Source organism: Clupea harengus, chromosome 14 (genome assembly GCF_900700415.2).
Source record: "Clupea harengus chromosome 14, Ch_v2.0.2, whole genome shotgun sequence".
Taxonomy (NCBI): Eukaryota; Metazoa; Chordata; class Actinopteri; order Clupeiformes; family Clupeidae; genus Clupea; species Clupea harengus.
In genome coordinates this window covers 17,802,177-17,810,950 of record NC_045165.1, presented here as the reverse complement: position 1 = coordinate 17,810,950, position 8,774 = coordinate 17,802,177, and the positions used below count along the sequence as shown (strand labels likewise).

The 8,774-nt window shown below is 45.1% G+C and overlaps 1 long non-coding RNA gene across 1 annotated transcript in view; it reads left to right on the top strand.

Annotated features, from left to right (window-relative positions):
- The window catches only part of LOC116223473, a 28,682-nt gene extending 23,827 nt beyond the window's left edge, over window positions 1–4,855 (top strand). Inside the window, exons 2-3 of the long non-coding RNA XR_004165110.2 lie at window positions 4,410–4,552; window positions 4,705–4,855. This is a non-coding gene — a long non-coding RNA (uncharacterized LOC116223473). The remainder of the gene's footprint in view (window positions 1–4,409; window positions 4,553–4,704) is intronic.
- The last annotated feature ends 3,919 nt before the right edge of the window (window positions 4,856–8,774 follow it).

Here is an 8,774-nt window from a genome sequence, read left to right as displayed (position 1 = left end):
TATGACAACTAAAAATGCATGAGGTTTAAAATAGGCTGTGAAGTGTTTTTCAGGATAAGGCGCACGCTATGTATATAACAAGATTATGTGAAATGAACTGCCTGACAAAATGTAAAAATTCAGTAACACTCTGTAGTGAAGGAATACTTCTAATCATGTCACATGCAAGTGAATAAAACCTCACTAAAATGTCATGAAAATGAATTTAATCTGTTGCTGGAGAGGATTTTAATGTATGAGGTGAACTTGACACATTCATAACTAATTCAGGTGTTGAATGTTTTGTAATGAAAATATCACTCCCAGCCATTCTCAATTTTTACTGCCAAATCGAACAGGTTATCCAGTCATCCAGTTATGTGTCCTATGCACATGTTAAATGTTTGGTAATATGGGTGTTATAAAGAGGTAATAACAACAAGTAGTTATTAAAACCTAATAATTAGGGTGATTAATCAATAGGGAAAGAGTGAGTATCACTTAGATGTATTAAGACTATACATCCATAAAACATTTTCTCTATTTGTCTTGCTCTTCAAAACACAAAGAAATACTTTGATTAACACATTAACAAACACATACACGATACACAAAAACAGGTACGCAGATGGCCTCTATCTGTACTACTCTCTCTTAGAAACACATACACACACACACACACACACACACTTAAACACACTTCCCTATCAATCAGCTTATCATTAGCAGACCCATTCTGTTATCCAGCTGCAGACACACTGGGTGTTTCCACTCTTGTTCGGAGTCTTCTCAAGGGCGCCAGCCCAAGACCCCTGATAGCTCAACAAGTTGCTCTCGGCTGCCACAACAAAAACCCGTCTGCCCATGGCAGTTTCGTCTCATCGCCGTGGCGACTGCCTGGAAGAGTCAGGGAGACCAGGCCAGGAAGTGAAATAGGAAGTGTGGAGGCAGCTGTGACCCTGATTGGTCGGCTGAGTTCAACTGAGGTGGACACTGAACAGGAAGTGCTGTCAAGACACGGGGTCTGGTCTGTCTCCCTTTCTCTGTTTCCTTTCCCTCTCTCTCTCTCCCTCTCTGTCTTACTGTCTCTCCATGTCTTAAGGCCTGGTTTGAGTAGTTATCTAATCTTTACAACCACACCACTCACAGAAATCTTTCTTTCTTTTGATCTTTCTTTCATTCTTTGATCTGCGCCTCTCTCACTGTATTCCCCTTTCCCCATTTCTTCTTCTGTTCTGTTGTTGGTTCTTTCACTGCCTTCTCCCCTCTCCCTGTCTCCGTACCGTAGGAGGTGTTCTGTGGTTTGCTCTGTCATTGGAACAGTGTGAGACCCGATCGCCGCTCTCTAAACTGTACCAGATGTTCCACCCGCTGTGAACTCCAGAACCTGAGAACCCTGCTCCACCACCTCCTCCTCCTCCCCTCTCTTTCCTCTCCTGTCCTCTCTAGTGCAGAACATTCGCAAGAACAGAACAATGCCTCTCAAGAGCCTGACGGAGAGAAGGACCAAGAAATGAACCGAGAGAAAGAAACACATCCGTTCATTCTTTACGAAAACAAAATGTGGGAGGCTTGGGCAGCTGGCAGCTTCAGGGGCTGGGATTTAGGCTGAGACAGTGTGACGAGGAATTGGGAAGAGGCGCAACACAAATACAGCAGGAATAAAACAGGCTGAAGTTCTGAGAGGCCAGGCTTTATGGGAGTTTGGGATAATGCTGTCAAACCCAGGGGTAGGGGAAGGGGTGGGAGAGAGAGAGAGAGAGAGAGAGAGAGAAAGAAAAACAACTAAGAAGGTAGATGTGTTCAGGTGCCTGCTTTGTGTGTGTGTGTGTGTGTGTTCATGCATCTGTATTTCATTATGTAAGACGTGTAAAGAGAGATTTTCACCCTTCAAAGCAACTACTACAGAGCAGCCACAAACAGCGTGTCAGTAACAGCATGCAAAGGGTCGTGTAAACAGGATGCAGGTGAATGTGTGTGTGTGTCCCAAAGATATGCATGTGGGTGTGTGTTTGTGAACGGGCGTGTGGTTCTGTGTGATATGTGTATTTGCATGTGTGTGACATGTGTGTGACATGTGTGTGCGTGCGTGCGTGCGTGGGTGAGTGCACATGTATATGTGTTTGTATGTGTGTTAGCGTGTGTGTATGCGCGCATGTGTGATTGTAGGTGTGCATTCGTTTGTGTATGGATGTGAGTGGGTGTGTGCACGTGTGTGTGATTGTGTGTATGCGTGTATGTGTGGTGTGTGGTGCGTGCATGTGATGACCTCACTGGGCCCGCTTCCACAGGCTCAGGAGACATACAATTATGGGCTCTCGCACCAGCAGCTCAATGCAACACAGATGCCTCCTTGTTTAAAGCCTGTATTGAGATGGACGCGTATATATTTGTCTTGCCTCACGATGACCTCAGCTCTAACTTCACAATACACCTCAGATTCTACTCAGTTTGCTGGACAAAGCTTGTTTTCATTACACGTCTTGAATTGAACTCGAACGAAGTACTCGAGTATAAGCACTTCATTTTCAACTAAAGCACAGAACTAAAATATGAAGAGTCAGTATGTAAAAACAAACAGTACTTAAGTGCATCAATATGTGGTCTTAAATTGAACGCATACATGTTGCTTACAGTACCCTTTGAAGCCAGCAGGCAAATATGGAATCCATATTCTGTGAATAATCTTCCATTAGCTTTGAGATGATTCATACTGAACTTAGTTATGGAATCCTGTTAACTACAAAGACCATTTCCTCTATGCACTAATGAAATAATGAAGCAAAAGTATCTAGCGTGCGTATCTTCAGAATTTCACAAATGTTTGGATTTATCAGGCTGCCTTTGAACTGACTCATATTGGCAAAAAGGGACACGTTTTTATCCATTCCAGTCAGTGTCTGTGCCGTTTGCATTATCAGTGTCCAAAAAACACATTAAATTGTGTTTATGGTTTATCAAAAGAGCTTTCATACTCCATCCAGATATACCAGAACGAGTTTAAGAGATTAGTATATTTCTGTGGCTCCGAGTCTCACCATCAATTGCTTGGCATTCCTTCACATTATCCCCCAATGAAAAAACACGTTAAGTTCACATGCTGTTCTTGTAAAGGGGTTTATGCCACCCGTTTAGGCCTCTTTATAGAGTACAGTCGGTGTGTGTTGGGAGTGAGTGTGATGGCTGGGAGCCGTGGCTTTGTGGAGCGGGGCTCTCTGTGGTACAGCTGCTCTGCTCTGGTGTTTAGTTTGGCAGGACAGAGGACCTGGTGCCAGAGGCCGCAGCCAGAAGTCCCGTCCCGTCCCTCCAACCACTCCTCTTCCTCCTCCTTCTCCACACACTCTTCCCATCATGCTCTGAGAGAAAGAGAGCCAAAGCTGAGGCTTAGTGTAGACTTTTCTGTTCTCTCTCTCTCTCTGCTTCTTTTTTGTTGTTATTGGTTTGGCTCTCTCCCTCTGTTGTTCAATCCTCAGTAATTCCTGAAGCCATCTCTCTGTTTTTATGCTCTCTCTCTCTCTTTCTTACTTTTCCTCATTTGTTTTTGTTACTTAGATGATTTGCAACTGGAAGGGGCATTTTCATATTCATGTCTCAATCTGCCAGTCTCACTGTCTTTCTCTGACACTTTCTTCCTCTCCTCTTCCTCCTCCTCCTCCTCCTCCTCCTCCTCCATCTCTCTGTCCATTAGTGCGGTCCTGGCACACTCCTCCTTGCTCCCACCCCCCCCCCCCCCCCCCAGCTGCTGGGTGGGTCTGTGTCTGTCTGTAAGCCCGGCGCTGTGAATCTGAGCGTCAGGGCTTTGGGGGGGTTCTGCGGTAAGTGCAAAGCAGGCCAGATGCCCCTGAGAGGTTTGGGCAGCCATCAGCGCCCAAAGCCCCTCTGTGATCCCTCCAGCCCCAGCTGACATCATCTCACTTCATCTGCACATTCCTCACGCTGTTCTAAAAGAGTGGAACTAGGATGGGGGAGGAGAGGGAGGGAGAGGGTGAGAGACAGACAGAGCGACAGAGATGGGGGAAAGGTTAAAAAGATATAGGAGGGGAGGGAAAGACAGAGAGAGGAAGTGGAGGTGAAGTAAGGAGAAAGGTGAAGAAATGAAGTGAGGTAGGAAGAGAAGAGAGGAAGGTGGAGAAGGTAGAGAGAGAGGTGGGGGGGGGGCAGATCTTTATTTCTGGAAATGTATGTTGCTCCTAGGACTGTTGTGTGTGCACACTGTTTCTCTGTGTGTGTGTGTGTGCGTGTGTGCATGTGTGTGCGTGTTTGTGTGTGCGTGTGTGTGTGTGTGTGTGTGTGCGCATGTGTGTGTGTGTGTGCGCATGTGTGTGTGTGTGTGTGTGTTTGTGTGTGTGTGTGTGTGTTTGTGTGTGCGTGCGTGTGTGTGTTCTGCTGTCTCTCCCTCATTCGTTCTCTTTTTCTCTCTCTTTCTCCAGACTCCCACTGTGAGGAAAGCCACACAGGCATCAGAGACATGACAGGCTCTCTCCTAGCCCTATAGGGAGGAAAAGACGCAGACATCCATGGTTGTCACGGTTACATAACCCCAGTCCTGGCGAACTCTTAAGCATTCTTAAGGGTCAGTCCCAGCATTCCCTGCTTTCCCGGCATGATATACGAGTTTGGATCCATCTCATAGAACCACTAATCCGGTTCTTTGTGCTATCTTCCATGACTTTTAAATCAAATGTGACGGCAATAACAAGACATATGGCCATCTTTCATTTCCAGCTCTAAGCTGTGCTGACTGCAGTGAGGTTCCATCCATGAACATGGCAGAGTTAGGGCGTGGAGGAGCTCCTTCACCAGACTGGACCTGGATCTGTTCTGGCACACTTTCAAACCAAAACTACAGGTCATTAAGACATAAGGGATTGGTAAAACACACAACAAATGTAATCATTTACAAGGTATTATTACTGTGAAGAACAATGTGATGAAAATGAACAAGCATTGTCTCTATTTGTATGTAGTATGCGTACATGTGCTGTACACATCACATGGAAATGAATTAGTATGCATCTGTAACCCCTGGCATAGCTAACAGCTATGAAAGTTTGAAGTGTTTGAAAATTTGAAAGTGAAGTGTCTCTTCAAGTGAGACTCATAACTAAATTTAAATGGATTTGTGTAATTATTTTTACCATGGCAACAGGTTTCCCACAAAGGTACTCCCCTCAGTTCTCTGATTCTTCATGAAGTTTAAGAAATCAAATCACACACAGAAAGAGGTAGTTCAATTAAGCTTCTGAAGACAAAATGTCATAGATCCTTCTATTCCTCACAACACTGCATTAGCCTCTGAATCCCATTAGCCTTCAGTCCTTCCTTTATTAAGACAAGTACAGTAAAGCTTAGTACAGTAAGCTAACTGAAGTATTTCTTAGCTGATCTGTGACCTGTTTTTGTCACAGTGCCCCATGCCATCTGCTGGCAGGTGTCCACGTCCTCTGCTCTGCTCTGGGGCCAGCCTGAGTCACACTGGGCTGGGGTGTTGTCCCTGAGGCGGGGTGGGGGTGCATTCCGCAGCAGGAGCGGCCATAATGCCTAGTCACGGCCAGGGAGCAGGCGCCATTGCTCGCGGACCAGTGGGAAGAGAGCTCAAGTCAACCACGGCGAGTTGCTGCCTTACTCATCCACACAGTCTGGGCAGGGGAGTCCGGGTCAGCAGCGGAAACTAGTCATTATGATTGTTAGGTTTTACTTTTGATTGAAGTTAGATTTAGCTAAATGTAGCTAAAAGCTAGATTTAACGAAAAAGAGATTGAAAATAGGGCGTAGGGGATAAAAATAGAGAGGAGTGCGTGTGTTTGTATATGTGTGTGGCACATAAACAGGAAGTGGGAGTGGGTGGGTTTGTGAAATATGCTTTTTGGAGGGAGCAGATGAAGGAGACCAAAAAATCTGAAACTACTGGCGGGGACCAAACCAAACCCAATCAAGGCAGGGTCAGGCCCTGCTGAAAAAAGGGATGATCTCCATGGCAACTGCACAGCTTAGGCGATCACTGACCCAAACAGTGTGTGTCCCAGACATTAAGCAGTAAATCTCTTCAGGGTCTGAAAATGACCCACAATAACACACACACACACACCAATGCACGCATGCTGTGTACATACACACATTCTTACACAAACTCATGACACACACTATTATATACAGGCATATTTCCTCTAGACATGCACACAAACACACATAACTCTACATCAGTCGTTCTCAAAGTGTGGTCCGCGGACCACTGGTGGTCCGCCAATGCCCCGTAATGGTCCGCGATGGCAAAAAGTAAATTATTGCGACATTTCTAACATACAACTCAGAACGAAGAGAACACAGTCAGTAGTAGCCTAATATATTAAAGAGTTGCCTAACCTATTAACAAGGGCATGGATTGGTGGTTTAAGAGAAAATTAAATGAGAAAGCCTCTGACAGACAAGGAGACGGTGCAACGGCGAGATGATTCAGCTGCAGTGGGCATCATCCCGCCGCGGAGCTGCATTCAAACAGCGTTTTTTTTCTCCCACTGCGGAGACAGCAAGATGATAACTATATTATGTGTTGTGTGACGTTGGATAATGACAACTCTTAATTATGAAAAATTGACTACTAGGATGGCTTTATTAATGCCAGTCGGCTAGCCTACTGTTGGTAGGGAATTACTGCATTTGCGTGGTCGGTAAGCGCATTGGTTGTGTTGTGTGATACATTGGTGTGTCTGAGTGTGTGATGGGAGTATGAGGCTGTGAGCGAACTATAGTTTGTAACATAACCAAGTCACGCATGGAGCAGGGTTCGAGATGCTTTGCCTAGCGCATCATCTATAACTAGCCTACCGGTATGTAAAAAAGGAGTGCCCACCCTCGAAAATCATGTGCCGCTAACAATTGTCTGGTGCCAGGTCTGGGTAGAAGGCCTGTTGTTCCGGGGATATACTATTCAGTTAGATGGTCCGCGAGTTTTTTTTTATTGGCTAAGTGGTCCTTGGTCTGAAAAAGTTTGAGAAACACTGCTCTACATTGATCCACTCCTATAGACAAACAGCCTGTGTGTGGGTGAATATCTGGGAATCTAATGCTGGTGCAGGGATGTTTTCTAGATTCTTACTCTCTCTCAGATCTTAGTCATCCTTCACACGACATGATCACTGAAGATGAGCTTGTCCAAATCCTGGTGAAAGATGGGATTCTCAGAAGTGTGTGTATGTGTGTGTGTGTGTGTGTAAGTGTGAGTGTGAGTGTGAGTGTGAGTGTGTGTGTGTGTGTGTGTGTGAGTGTGAGTGTGTGTGTGTGTGTGTGTGTGTGTGTGTGTGAGTGTGAGTGTGTGTGTGTTCGTGGAAAAGCATTGCCTACGTTGTGGATTTTTCTTGGGACACGGAGAGGGGATTTCCATCTGAAGAAACCAAACTTGCATGCACCGTAAATTGACTAGAAACAGACTGCTGGAGACAGACCAGGAGCAGACTAGAAACATATTACAAACAGGAAGGCAGCATATCACAGACCGCACAGGAACACACCAGACAGAGACTCCAGTCAGACCAGAATGCAAGTGGAGAAGGACAATAGATCAACCAGTCGATCACAGGATATCCTGTCTGAACCCTGAATTCTTTAGATTCAAGCATCAGCAATTTTACAGGTCTCAAGGAGGAGGATTTCACTCTCTGTCAAGGACACAGATAAGCAGCCAGAAATACACACACACACAACTCACTCAGAATTCATACATCATGTAAATGGCAATAGAATTCTAATAGAGACAGCCATTAAACTATAGCATGTGTTAACCGGTGTACATTGCACATTGATTTTATTCCACTACACACACACACACACACACAGACACACACACACACACACACACACACACACACACACACACATTCAAAATGCATTAAATCCACACACACACACACACACACACACACACACACACACACACACACACACACACACACACACACACACACAGACAGACAGACATTAAAATGCACACACACACACACACACACACACAGACATTAAAATGCACACACACACACACACACACACACACACACACACACACACACACAGCCAGACATTCAAATGAACACACACACACACAATGCATCCCTCCTGCAGCTGACACACTCTTGAGTCACCTCCGAGGTGTGTCAGCCAAGATGAGGGGAAGAAATCTTCTCCAAAGCAACTGATTAAAAACAAAACCATAGCCAAACCGGTTCTGACCTTTCGAGAAATAGCTCTAGAGTGATTTCAGATTTAATGTAAGGCCTACCTAGACAGACCTGTTTCTCCGCCATTAAGTAAAAGAAACGTTATTAGTTTAGGCACAAAATCTCAGAAATCTTTATGATGTGTGTTTAGGTCACATTCTGCTGTTTATAGACATTGTTTTACAATCCTGGAGATGTCAAAGAAAACAGAACGGATACTAGACTAGCAAACACAGGAAACGATGGTGGTCGCAACAAACAGGTCATAACAAGCAGGTGAGTTACACGGACTTAGGTAGAAAATCAGGTCATAGTTATGTGTGCAAAAACAAGGACTGACCATAAAGCCTTGGTTGTTGTGATGCTGTAATGTTATGTTCAACATTTGCATGTCTGCGAGTGTCTGTGTTTGTATGTGTGTGTGTGTGTGTGTGTGTGTGTGTGAACCTGGTGTGTCTGGTCTGCATGTTCAGACACGTTGGAGAGGTTTCCTGCAGGAAACTGTGCCAACCCATGCATGCACACGTATGAGCACACACACACACACAAAGACACACACACACACACACACACACACACACACAC